General features: G+C 46.3%; 1 non-coding gene across 1 annotated transcript; it reads left to right on the plus strand.

Annotated features, from left to right (window-relative positions):
- The first annotated feature begins 1,906 nt into the window (after nt 1–1,906).
- Trnat-ugu (transfer RNA threonine (anticodon UGU)) lies at nt 1,907–1,980 on the plus strand. The gene has a single exon. It is a non-coding gene; the product is annotated as a tRNA-Thr (tRNA).
- Nucleotides 1,981–14,573: the final 12,593 nt, after the last annotated feature.

The raw sequence follows: 14,573 nt of genomic DNA on the forward strand, positions 1-14,573 counted from the left end.
GAACCACACTCTCTAATATGGATTTGTATATTAATTTTTTAGTTCTGCTCATTATATTTCTGCTCCATAAGCTGTCTTATAAAGACAATTATTAATCAAAGATATAAATGTCTGGGTGACTGCAGTTCCCAACAAGCGTCTACCGATGACTACACGCTGTGTTTTTCCTACTGCAAGGTGTATAATAATTATGTATAATAACAATGGGTTATTTATGGTTGCTCAAAGCAGAAAAATACATGAAGACTTACTACAGGTTAAGTGAACATTTTAGAGACTTTGGCACGTTAAGCCACAATGTTTGGAAGCGGCTGGAGTCGAACACGGAAGTTGATGACCAGTGGAGTCCGCACAGCAGCAGTCAGCACTTCGACAGTTCAATGCCCGAGCCGATGGACAACGCTTCCAAGGGGAACAAAAACAAGCGCAGTTCGCACATCAGCGGTCAATGCTCCAGGGACTGTCAGTATACTGAACTCAACGTGCGTGACACACCTGACGGTGCAATGGGGGACGACAGGGGAATGGCAGACCACGCCAGCATAGAGGTAAAACAATGGAAAGCCGGCACGTATGTCGACATTGGTCACGTTTCTGTTCCACGTAATAAGCATAGATCAACGCCCTAGAAATTTTGCGACATTGGCGAAAACATGAAATAAGTATCTCTGTGAAACGGGCATGAAGATGTCCTTCAAGGGGAGAAAGAAGACATGAAAAAACGCCACCTGGACGGACGTACCGATGGTTACTCAGCGCACGTCGTACATCGCTACAATGACTTAGCCCTTACGCTGCTCGACAGATGGAGATGTCGGTTCGGCGCCAATAGGTCAAAGGCAGAAGATGCCATCCCAGATGTTACCACAAAATGTGGCACTTACCCAGGTGGCTGGTGAGGACGAAGGGACTGCGGCTTCTCCAAACGGGTCACCTGTGAACCTGGATGTTGATGAACTCCGACAGAAGACGCCGAACCTGAGGGTCATTGGTTCGATTCCGGTACGGAGCACTTCGCACGACGCCGTAGTCGCTTGTTAACAATGCAACGAGCGATTTCACAAGGAAAATGCCGTCCCGACGCCGAACTGAGTCACGGGTACGGTACTGAACGGGAGAACGTGCCGCTGGCGCGCTGCTGCAAAACGAGCAGTCGCCGTATCGGCTGTCACTGGAATTTGCACGCTACGACTCCGCCGCTCCGCAGCCGCGAGGAGTTGAGCGAGTAAAAACACATTGCATTACTATGTGTGTTTAAGAGATTATCTGTCCCAATAAATGACAGTTAGTGGAACCACCAATGTTTCTCCCACACCTCAGCCACTGAACCAAATAAAGAAGTCATTCCACCGCCCACTAATTCCCTCCCGTCATCCCTGACGAAATAATGATCTTTCCTCCCCTGTATCACTGACGCTCAATATCTAGTGTCACCAAATCGCGAGCCGATACGCTACCAGGAAACCTCACTGGGCGTTATGGACATTCACCTTTCTGTCTGTGCAGGTTATAAAATGAACTTCACACATTCGCCTCTATAGCTGAGAGGTCAGCACGTCTGACGACCTTTCAGAGGACCAGGGTTCAGTTCCCGTTACCGCGAGGGATTTGTCCTTAGTGTGACGAGTGGAACGGGCTCCACGCAGTATCGTAGTGGCTACGGAGGAGCTAACTCTATGGGAAGTACATACAAAGATGGTATCTGTTCTCTCGGACATGTCCGAAAGAACAGATACCATCTTAGTATATATATATATATATATATATATATATATATATATATATATATATATATATATATATATATATATATAGTACGAATGTAGTGCGGGAAAATACGTTGAGAATGTGGGTTTCGCGGGAGGCGTGCCAGAGATAAATCCCTGCAGTCGCGCTATCCTCTGTGTCCTCGGTGGCTCAGATGGATAGAGCGTCTGCCATGTAAGCAGGAGATCCTGGGTTCGAGTCCCGGTCGGGGCACACATTTTCATCTGTCCCTGTTGACGTATGTCAATGCCTGTAAGCAGCTAAGGGTGTTCATTTCATTGTAATTTCAATAGGAATTAGCGGCTTAACTTGTGAAAATCGGAAAAGGGCCGGGAGAATGGTGTGTTCACCCCATGTCCCTTCGTACCCTATCAGAGTAACGCTGGCTAGCAGCTGACGTTGTGATCAATAACTGGAGAGACATGTTTCAGCCACTTGTGGTCTGTCGAGCTGTGTGCAGTCAATATCATGGTTGCAACAAATCATGAAACACTAAAATGAATTCTGTCGTTTCGTTTGCTCCATTTAGTTTGAAGTCACAACTCCAATCCAGATCTGATGTAGAAGTGGTGATAAATTGTTTCTGTGAATGAAGGTCTATTTGCGAGTTTCTGCAACCTACCTAGTGTAGCCGCCCCCCATCGATCTGCTGTCGTCGACTTCTCCGACCTAAGATATTGACGTCGTTATCTACTGTATATTCCCGACTTTCCGTTATATCTTCACATCAGATGGAGCAGCCACAAGCATCTTCACTCCAACAGTGATTAAATTTCGAGTTTTCATAACAATAATAAATGTTGAATTTTTGCACAGTCTATCACCCTTCATTTATTGCTGCGTTACCGAAGACAAGATAGTTAGTAACGTCTTCGGATGTTAGTTTTTAGTTCAACTTCCTATTTCCGACGTTGCTACTTATCCGCACTGTTTCTGATTTTGTACTCCTCCTGTCCGATCAGAAATGAAATCTTAAACAGCTTTTAAGTCACAATTTACGTTTCGTAATATATCATAATTGACCATTCTGTCATCAAATGGTTCAAATGGATCTGAGCACTATGGGACTTAACTGCTGTGGTCATCAGTCCCCTAGAACTTAGAACTACTTAAACCTAACTAATCTAAGGACATCACACACATCCATGCCCGAGGCAGGATTGGAACCTGCGACCGTAGTGGTCGCGCGGTTCCAGCCTGTAGCGCCTAGAACCGCTCGGCCACCCCGGCCGGCTCTTCTGTCATCCAGAGATACAGTTTGCAGCTTGCCGATGATAATTGTTGAATAATACACACGCTACTGTGGAAATGACTTTAGTTTTTTTATTCACAACATTTAATAATAATTAAATGATCATGAATGATTGCGTTTTATATATAGAGAAAAGAAGGGTTGATCCTACAATCACTCTCAGTAATTATGGCAACGCAACTAAAAATTCCGTCACTCAAAGATATTATAGAAAGGATTATGGTCCGTTACTATACTTCGATACAGTTATTCAAACTTCGCCGTGCGGTTTAGCCGTGCGATCTACCGCACCTTGCCACGGTTCGCTCGGCTCCCCCTGTCGGAGGTTCGACGCCTCCCTTGGGCATGGGCATGGGTGTGTGTATGTTGTCCTGAATGTAAGTTAATGTTAGATTAAGTAGTGTGTAAGCCTAGGGATCGATGACCTCAGCAGTTTGGTACCATACAACTTACCACAAATTTCAAAATTTCCATTCAAAATTCGTACGTTTTTACTTTGAGAAAGCTAAGTGTCCAATTCCGTTCTGATAGCCAGTTTAATGTCCCTTCGTATAGACCACAGATCCTATTGTCGGTTATTCGGCATGTAATAGAATTTATTACTGAGGGCTACTTTCTCTCGCGCACACAATTCGTCAGTTATTCTTAGTCCGTGACCTTACGGCAAAGATCTACTTTGACCTCAGTAAAAGTTTCAGTGTAATTCTGTCCCTTGTAAATTGACTGTAGTCACTTTTCTTTCAGTTTAACAGAACTGCCCTGATCCCTTCCGTAGCATATCACACGGAAATGCCGCGTATATCGCATGCCGCAGCTACGTAGACTCAGAGCGCAGGAGACAAGACAAGAGATGCAACAATACTCGCGCATGTTTTGTATAGTAGAATTCAGAAACAAAAGTAGCCACGTTGAACCTTCTTTGATTTCCCTGAGGCGCTATTTTGCTGCGGGCGTTATTCTGATGAGAGATAATATATCGATAATTTTAATTAAAACTTTTTCAGTGCTATTAATTATTTCTGATATTATCGATCACCTCTCCCCTACATGAGAATAAGCCTGATAAAATTGTTCTCAATTGAAAGAGCGATTATACTAGATAACTATAAGCAGATGTTGTAAGCTGCATCTATTGCACAGGCTCTCTGGACAGTTAGCAAACAACGACACGCTTTTGCACCAAGTAGCGTGTCGAAGAGAATGTGTACACTCGGAACTTGTGTTTTCTATTCTATGGACAGTTTGGTACTGGTAAGCTCGCAACTAGAAAACCTCTTTGCGTGCCTGCACTGAGAGCGGTAACCTTTCGGCCAGTGACGTAAACTGTTGTCGATCCGTCTGGAGTGAGGCACTGTGAAGCAGATCAATAAATAAACAAACGACTGGAAGAGGGGGGGGGGAGGGGGAACTGCAGTCGGCTGTCGTACAGCAACTGTCGGCGCCAGCAAGCGGCAGGACGTGGCGTGTCTGGGGCCGCTACAATCAATGCACGACAGGGGCTCGTTCGTGAAATTTTGACCGCGAACCCGAAATAAAGCTGCCTGACCTCTCTGGTTGTCTGTGTGGCAGCTTCTCGTCAGCAAATAAATTATTATGCCTGATCAACATGGGATATTTCCATTTGTAATGTATTATCCGACAATGTTAAATTCACTAAGCAAGCGCATACAGCTGATGCGTCGAAATAATTCTCTGACTGCAGTGTGGATTGTGGCAAATGTACGTGGCGTGAAAATGCAAAAATTTTAAAAATCTTTGCTTACTTTGATTAAATAACATCATACCTTATAAAGTTTTCGGGTAACTGGAATAGATTACACAAAATTTTCCGTATACAAAAGCCCGTCATATGAATTATTTCTGAATTCAAGAATGTCTTACAGAAACTTCTAACAACATGGTATAGTACCTATTGGTTCTCAATATATTTATTTCTTAATGAAAGATCTCATTAGTAACGTAAATCTCTTTAAAATCAACAACTATTTTCTCAGAATCAGTACCAAAAACAATATCAAACTTTTTCTAACCTTATAGTCACGTTGAGCCAAAAGGTGTCCACCATTCAGAAACAAAAATTTTCGATAGGTTGCTGGAAACCATGAAAAGTTTTGCTTCCAAAAAAACTTAATTAGAATTTTTTGGTCGTCAATGTCTTCACATCACTGAGAAATTTTTCATGAGATCAAACTGACGTACTTATTATTAACCACTGCAAATAACTTAGGTTCAACTGGAGTGTAGTAATGTAACCCAAGTTAGCTGACTCTTCATTGTAGCTGTGCTTGTCTACAATAGCCTGTACCATTATGCTCTTTGTCAACAATAAATCGCAAGTTTAGATTAGATTAGATGTACTTTTGGGTTCAATAGATCACTAGTAAGATGATAAAAAAATAAATAAAGTGTGTGAAATCTTATGGGACTTAACTGCTAAGGTCATCAGTCCCTAAGCTTACACACTACTCAACCTAAATTATCCTAAGGACAAACACACACACCCATGCCCGAGGGAGGACTCGAACCTCCGCCGGGACCAGCCGCACAGTCCAAGACTGCAGCTCCAAAGACAGCTCGGCCAATCCCGTGCGACAGTGATGTGATCCTTCAGGTTGTCGAACATGGGAGGAAACAAGATGAAACGGTCCTCATGGATGTGGAATAAGTCAAAAAATCTTAAAGATATTTTAATTTAAAAGGAAGCAACAGACTTGTCAGAAAACACTGATCTGGAACTCGTCTTAAATTGAACTTTATGCAGATGAAATATACATTTCTTTTCACTTAGGGCCCATGGAACGAATATTAGTATCTCAGCTATTTCGAGAATTTATTCCTGAAATACAATTTAAGTTTCATATATCTATATGTACTGCATAAAGCGACATATGAAAATTTGTACTGGGCCGGGACTCGAACCCGGACTTCCTCCTAATCGTGGGAGGTGCCTTTACAAATTAGGCTATCCTAATACGCTTCCCAGGGCGACTCAAATTTCCACATTTCACCCACCTGTCTAAATCTTCTCATAGATTATTAACTCGTTTACACACACTCGCACATCTCGTGATTCACGTGCAGGGTTCAAATTAAAGGCAACTCCTAGACTATCGATGTCGTCTATGGGAATGTATATTACTATACATGTTTTCAGTTTTATGATGTTTTCCCTCATACCGAAGAGCTTGTAAGTGTCAGTCTACGGAATGGTCTATATGTATCATATACACAACTGAAAAAGTTTTGCATCACCCAAGTTCCCAGAACTCCTGACGATAGACGTTAACTGTGGATATTGTATCACAGACAGTCCCTTTGACTGTTCGAAGATGTCAGTAAACCCCCACAAAGATGTAAACAACCACTCATGAGCAGCGCCTATTAGCGCCTATTAGCCTATTAGTTACAGTCATACCACCAGCAAGGAGGTACACGGCTCCTGCTGTCTGTAGATCAACCATGCCTAAACGGTCAGTACCGCGGTTCGATTGCGTCCGCATTGTTACTTTGTGCCAGGAAGGGCTCTCCAAGGGAAGTGTCCAGGCGTCTCGGAGTGAACCAGAGTGGTGACGCTCGGACATGGAGGGAAGACAGAGAGACAGGAACTGTCGATGACATGCCTCACTCAGGTCGCCCAAGGTTGGTTGGTTGGTTGGTTGGTTGGGGAAGGAGACCAGAAAGCGTGGTCATCGGTATCATCGGATTAAGGAAGGATGGGGAAGGAAGTCGGCCGTGCCCTTTCGGTGGAACCATCCCGGCATTTGCCTGGAGTGATTTAGGGAAATCACGGAAAACCTAAATCAGGATGGCCGGACGCGGGATTGAACCGTCGTCCTCCCGAATGCGAGTCCAGTGTCTAACCACTGCGCCACCTCGCTCGGTGCCCAAGGGCTACTACTGCAGTGGATGACCGCTGCCTACGTATTATGGCTCGGAGGAACGCTGACACCACCACCTTGTTGAATAATGCTTTTCGTGCAGCCACAGGACGTCGTGTTACAGTTCAATCAGTGCACAGTAGGCTGCACGACGCGCAACTTCCCTCCCGGCGTCCATGGCGAGGTCTATCTTTGCAACCACTACACCATGCAGCGCGGTACAGATGGGCCCAACAATATGTCGAATCGACCTCTCAGGATTGGCATCACGTTCTCTTCAGCGATGAGTGTCGCACACGCCTTCAACCACACAATAGTCGGAGACGTGTTTCGAGGCAACCTGGCCAAGCTGAACGCCTTAGACACACTATCCAGCGAGTGCAGCAAGGTGGAGGTTCGCTGATGTTTTGGGGTGGCATTATGTTGTGCCGACGTACGGCGCTAATGGTCTTGGAAGGCGCCGAACGATACGTGAATGCCGTCCTCCGACCGATAGTGCAACCACGTCGGCAGCATATTGGCGAGACATTCGTCTTCGTGGACGACAATTCGCGCCGCCGTAGTGCACATCTTGTGAATGACTTCCTTCAGGATAACGACATCGCTCGACAAGAGCGGCCAGCATGTTCTCCAGACATGAACCCTATCGAATATGCCTGGGATAGACTGAAAAGGGCTGTTTACGGACGACGTGACCCACAAACCACTCTGACGGATCCACGCCGAATCGCCGTTGAGGAGTGGGACAATCTGGACCAACAGTGGCTTGATGAACTTGTGGATAGTATGCACGACATATACAGGCATGCATCAGTGCAAGAGGACGTGCCACTGGGTATTAGAGGTACCAGTGTGTAGAGCAATCTGGACCACCACCTCTGAAGGTCTCGCTGCATTGCGGTACAATATGTATTGTGTGGTTTTCATGTGCAATAAAAAGGGCAGAAATGATGTTTATGTTGATCTCTATTCCAATTTTCTGTACAGGTTCCAGAACTCTTGAAACCGAGGTGATACAAAAGGTTTTTTTTATGTGTGTACAATCTACTGATTAGTGATATCAAATTTCGGCAAATTTCTTTTCAAGTTCTGATCTGTAGTGTCATTTTACAAGTTTAGATATGATTAAAAGCGAATCCCTTGGAGAGCTAAGAACTATGCCGAAGATCGACTACTAGAACTGTTTCGGGGACGGGAAAAGCGCTGGCATGATTGTATATTGTCTAATGGGACTACTTTGCGGGTGATTAATGGAGACTAATAAATTAAATTATTTCCAAAAAACGAGAACTCCCGCTGCTTTTTGAAAACGCCTCGTACACTATGTGGAAGCACAAAGAGGGAACAATAAGAATGTTCTTGGATAAAAGAGGATGTAAGACATGCAGTTTTTCTCCCCTATTTCTCCATCTATATCGAGGAAGCAGTGACGGAAATAAAGGAAACGTTCAAGAGTAGGACTGACATTCTTGGTGAAAGGACATTAATGATTAATTCGATGACATTACTGTCCTCACTGGAAGTGAAGGAGTGTTGCAGGACGTGTTAAACGGAACGTTCAGTCTGTTGGGTACCTAGAATAGATCGCTAGTAAACCAGAAAATGACAAAAGTAATGAGAAATAGCAGAAATGAGAATAGCGAGTAGCTTAACTTCCAAATAGGTGATCACAAACTAGACGAAATTAAGGAATTCTGATACCCTATAAGAAAAATAGTACATGACGAAAGAAGCGTGGAAGGAATACGACAAGGGGAATCCCTGGCCGAAAGAAGTCTACTGTTATCAAACGTGGGCCTTAATTTGAGTAAGAAATTGCTGAGAACGTACTTTTAGAGTAATCGTGGACAGAGGGCAAATAGGAACAGAAGAGAATCGATGCGACTGAGATCTTCTGCTTTACAGGGCGTACAATATACTACAAACAAAATGTCACCCTAATTATACGTCCGCAAACGAACCGTTTTCGGGATAATTGCGACATGTGGTTATCAGGCACCACTGATGTGGTTGTTTGTAAACACCACATGCCGGTCCGTGATGTGCTCTTTGTTTACATTTTACAGACATGGAGATGTAAACAGAATCTTTACAACACTACAGTACACAGAATGCCACTTATGTCAGTTGCTTGCTGAGAGCCGGTTGTGTTGCACAAGTCTAGGTGGTAAATATGGAACGTAAGAGTAACTATGAGTAGACGAAACGATATTTCAATCACGGTAGGGTTAACGGCGGTGGAGGGGAAGCTGCACGCTTGTACCAAGAAGCGAACCCAGTCCAAAGGCACTCGGAGAGTGGAACGTTCACATCGGTGCATCAGAGCCTGGGGGCAATGTATCTAACCGAATGCGTGGTTAGGCGGATTACGTGGTCGTCTTATTCGGCGGTATATGTTATCAAACGAACTCAATGGATGGAATTACCTGTGATTCCTGTGGTATCATCTTGCAGGACTGCTTGAAGATGTTCCCTTAAAGCAAAGCCAGAGAATGTGGTATGTGCATAAAGGAGCAGCGACACAATTTGCTGCTATAGTGAGATGACATCTAAAGCTCCGATAGGGCCGAAGATAGACTGAACGACGGGGGCATAGAGCGTGGCCTCCATCATTATCAGTGTTCGAGGCCACCTTAAAGGTGGTACACCAACCAAGACCAACCCGGTTTTATTGATGATATCACACCCCAAAATTAGACCAACCGGCAGTTACTTAACCAAGGCTAAACACATAGCCCAGGAAAAATCACCGACCGATAAACTCTACCCGGATCAAACCAAGTAGAGGCAACACTTCGTCATTGGCCACCCGACATCTCTGCACCAGCGAAGGGACCGACCGAAGTTTCGTAAGAAGCCCAAATTTCAAAAACCACTCGAAGCTCAATAATGAAAAGGAGCTACCAGAATTCAAAAGAGCACCAATCGGCTCGCCACCTACCCGAGAACAAACGTAGGGCAAGGGCGGTGATGTGGGAGCGACCACACGAGTACGCCAAGGTCTGAATGCTCGATCCCGAGTTCGCGGCCCAGCCTGGGTGTGGGTTCACGAGACTGAACACAAGAGTGCATCAAATGAGCCGTACTGCATCAACTGAAAGAACGCCAGGGTTCCCTTATCAGAGCTTCAGCGGATGTAGATACTCTGGAATCAGCGCCGACGACCTGCCCCTTAACCTCGTGACGTACATTGTTCTTAAGTGGTAATGCTGATGCTGCTACGACCCCGTCAAGGAGCTCTTCCCAGGCTGATGGCTGCTTACGGAAGACAAAATGCGACTTATCCCCCTCACGCATTCCCATAAGAACGATAAAGACCAATTCCAGTTCAGGTAAATCCATTAACAAGGCCAAATAGGCTGTCACTCAAGTTGTTTATGAACTCCGGTGGTCAACCTTCGCCCGATTACAAGCTCCCTTAATTGCTGCAAGGAAAACCGTTCCGACACGGCTCGCGAGAGGAGATTCTGCAAGTCACCGCTAGCTAACGAGTACAACAATGAAAAAATTACTTGGTGCGGAACGCGAAAGGCAGCCGCGTATTGTTCTAAGCGAGCCAATAACCATAACAACTTTTCCACCTGATCAAGTCGCTCCACAACCAATTCAGTAATATCTCGGAAGAAATAGGCCAGAGGATTAGGCAACTTGGCAAATGTAGCAACTAACTTGAAAAGAGGATGTAACAGTACCATCCCCGTGCTGGCTCTCACCCTCTCCCTAATGGCGCAAGTCCCGATCTTCAATCCTCCTTCCATCCAACGCCAAACATGTAAGCTTAAACTGTAATGCACTCACCAAAGTTCCCAACACAACGGTTAATTTTCTGTGATGATCTTCCAAAGCTTACGTGTCTAAATCCGCTATTCGATTAGTTAAATGCATTAACTGTGCCCGTACCCTGTCCAGCTGACTGTGACTAGGTTGTATTCCCTCCAAAACGCAAATAGTGTAATCAAGGCCTCTAACAGCCTCAAACAAAATTTCATTTGCTGCTCATGTCTCACCCACCACCGACGACATGACGTCAACCGGATGAAGAACGGCAGCGCGCCGCAAACGGGCTACTACACTCCTGGAAATTGAAATAAGAACACCGTGAATTCATTGTCCCAGGAAGGGGAAACTTTATTGACACATTCCTGGGGTCAGATACATCACATGATCACACTGAGAGAACCACAGGCACATAGACACAGGCAACAGAGCATGCTCAATGTCGGCACTAGTACAGTGTATATCCACCTTTCGCAGCAATGCAGGCTGCTATTCTCCCATGGAGACGATCGTAGAGATGCTGGATGTAGTCCTGTGGAACGGCTTGCCATGCCATTTCCACCTGGCGCCTCAGTTGGACCAGCGTTCGTGCTGGACGTGGAGACCGCGTGAGACGACGCTTCATCCAGTCCCAAACATGCTCAATGGGGGACAGATCCGGAGATCTTGCTGGCCAGGGTAGTTGATTTACACCTTCTAGAGCACGGTGGGTGGCACGGGATACATGCGAACGTGCATTGTCCTGTTGGAACAGCAAGTTCCCTTGCCGGTCTAGGAATGGTAGAACGATGGGTTCGATGACGGTTTGGATGTACCGTGCACTATTCAGTGTCCCCTCGACGATCACCAGTGGTGTACGGCCAGTGTAGGAGATCGCTCCCCACACCATGATGCCGGGTGTTGGCCCTGTGTGCCTCGGTCGTATGCAGTCCTGATTGTGGCGCTCACCTGCACGGCGCCAAACACGCATACGACCATCATTGGCACCTAGGCAGAAGCGACTCTCATCGCTGAAGACGACACGTCTCCATTCGTCCCTCCATTCACGCCTGTCGCGACACCACTGGAGGTGGGCTGCACGATGTTGGGGCGTGAGCGGAAGACGGCCTAACGGTGTGCGGGACCGTAGCCCAGCTTCATGGAGACGGTTGCGAATGGTCCTCGCCAATACCCCAGGAGCAACAGTGTCCCTAATTTGCTGGGAAGTGGCGGTGCGGTCCCCTACGGCACTGCGTAGGATCCTACGGTCTTGGCGTGCATCCTTGCGTCGCTGCGGTCCGGTCCCAGGGCGACGGGCACGTGCACCTTCCGCCGACCACTGGCGACAACATCGATGTACTGTGGAGACCTCACGCCCCACGTGTTGAGCAATTCGGCGGTACGTCCACCCGGCCTCCCGCATGCCCACTATACGCCCTCGCTCAAAGTCCGTCAACTGCACATACGGTTCACGTCCATGCTGTCGCGGCATGCTACCAGTGTTAAAGACTGCGATGGAGCTCCGTATGCCACGGCAAACTGGCTGACACTGACGGCGGCGGTGCACAAATGCTGCGCAGCTAGCGCCATTCGACGGCCAACACCGCGGTTCCTGGTGTGTCCGCTGTGCTGTGCGTGTGATCATTGCTTGTACAGCCCTCTCGCAGTGTCCGGAGCAAGTATGGTGGGTCTGACACACCGGTGTCAATGTGTTCTTTTTTCCATTTCCAGGAGTATAATTCCAGAACACTGCCCTCATTCGGCTGGAGCCTTAATGCCAACTCGTAAACAAGGTGGTCCTTTCTGAGCAGGCCGATCCCCGGACACTGACTGCCATTACGGTAAGCACCTGAAACAGTTGACAGCAACTGGAATGGCAAGGACAAACCACGCTCTGTTACCAGTGAGATCCCCTGTTGTACCTGCAGGACAGGACGGATAGTTTAATTTGTGGAAAGGGACCAAAATGAGTGGTTGTCAGTTGCACTCGAACACTCTACTTTATTCATTTGATAAACATTACAAGAGAAAAGAAAACATTAAAAACGCAGCAAGACAAACTTTAATTTTAGAACTTAAATCCCGGTTAAATGCGCCATTCAATCTCACGCCCTAACGTCAAAACAACTTTAATTTCAAACCGGCTGAAAACGAATCACTTAAGACTCAAAAACAGGAATTTCAAGTTAAAACGCAAAAGGGCTTATCTTAAACCATTTCTCTAAATTAGGCTGAAGGCCCAAACAATCTCACGGCTTAAGGGCAAAACAACTTTAATATAAAATCGGCTAGAAGCCATATATAAACAAACAAGGACAAATAAGAAAAGGCAGCACATCAAACGGCGCTCAGAAGTTTCCAAGGGTCGGCCTGGAATTCAAACACTAACAATCGCTTAGGTGAGACAGGCAGTCGGTCTAACAATTCTCAATCCGTCGGCAACCAAACCGACAGGCAGTCAACGGACCAAGTGACAGGATAACTCCCGCTCCACCCGACCAGCACACACCAGGGAGTTCAATGGAATAGCGCAGAAGGTATCGGCGAACACAACGAATTACAAATTCGGCTGTCAAACTACACGCCGTACTGGACAGCCACAACATGACGAGGAAAATAAACTGCCAGAATTTACGTCAACGGCCAGGGCAGGTAACCGGAACGTTAACGGCCACAAGGCAGAAGATTCCGCTGTTGCACTTCAATTCCAAATAATCAAGTTAAGTTAAACTCCACAGGAGGGCGGCTAGAATTTCGCCAACTTGAAAACACACGTTGTTTTTTTTAAAGTCAGTATCGCCATTAGACTGTTTTTTTATTTGCAGTGTTACATTTACACGATCTTGATTTCGGTTCCAAAGTGCCATTATCAAGTGTTTTAATGTTATACAGTGCCTAAGATGGCATACTGTCGTATTTAAAATACACTATTAGACAAAATGTGTTTGCCTTCTTGGGCAGTCTAGTGGCGGTACTGACTTTAAGGAAACATTACGACTGCGGCCCCACATTATGAAAAAATTATGACACACGTTGTTGCTCGCGGAAATGTCCCAACAGCCCACAACGAAATTCAAACGACACAATGCGAACAGTTGGGGCTGGCTGGTAGATTAAGTAAAGACTCAACTTTCGTGTCCGGCATCGGTGAGCCACGGACACCGCAGCAATGGGAACAGCCCCTCACACTCGGACCGCACGTAGACGCCGCCAGCGGCACCCGGCCAGACACGCGCCATGGAGACTTCCTCGCTGCTCCACGCAAATCGACCAACCGGCCGCACACGGCACAGCCGGAAACTATAAGCGCGAGGCCAAAGACAGCAAAAGGGTGCGAATATCGATACACGCTGCTGCTGCCACTCGCGGAGGGAGAGGATAACAGCATAATCACGATAACCACGGGAGACTAATCACAGAATAGCATCCAAAGTTTAATGCAAGGCATAACTCGAGACAGCTACGGCTCAGAAACTGTGGCGACGTGTACGGTCCTGGATCCAGTAGAAGAAGGACGCTTTGAACACCTCATTTAACTACAAGTAAGGTGAAGAACTGTTAGTCTTCATCAATAAACACTTCCGGGCTAAGTTGCCGTGGTCGATCTGTAGAACTTCTTCTCCCTGACGTTTCGTTCTCAACTACGGAGAACATCTTCCGAGGTGAGTCAACGACTGGCTGCTAGGAGCTGGGGCCGCCGCTTATGTGGGTATCGTAGAGGGCGCCACCGCACATCACGTGGCGTCGATGTGCAGCTATCTCTGGCTATCGTCTGTTCTCTCGATTGCAGGCAATCGATTGTTACGTGATTGATGCAACGTTGACCGCCATATCTTATCCAATTTTAATCCTTCTTCTTTACGATTAAAATTGTATTGATATTTGTGGATTTCAATTGCCTCTCTACACATACGTGCATA

Source organism: Schistocerca cancellata, chromosome 6 (assembly GCF_023864275.1).
Source record: "Schistocerca cancellata isolate TAMUIC-IGC-003103 chromosome 6, iqSchCanc2.1, whole genome shotgun sequence".
Lineage (NCBI taxonomy): Eukaryota > Metazoa > Arthropoda > Insecta > Orthoptera > Acrididae > Schistocerca > Schistocerca cancellata.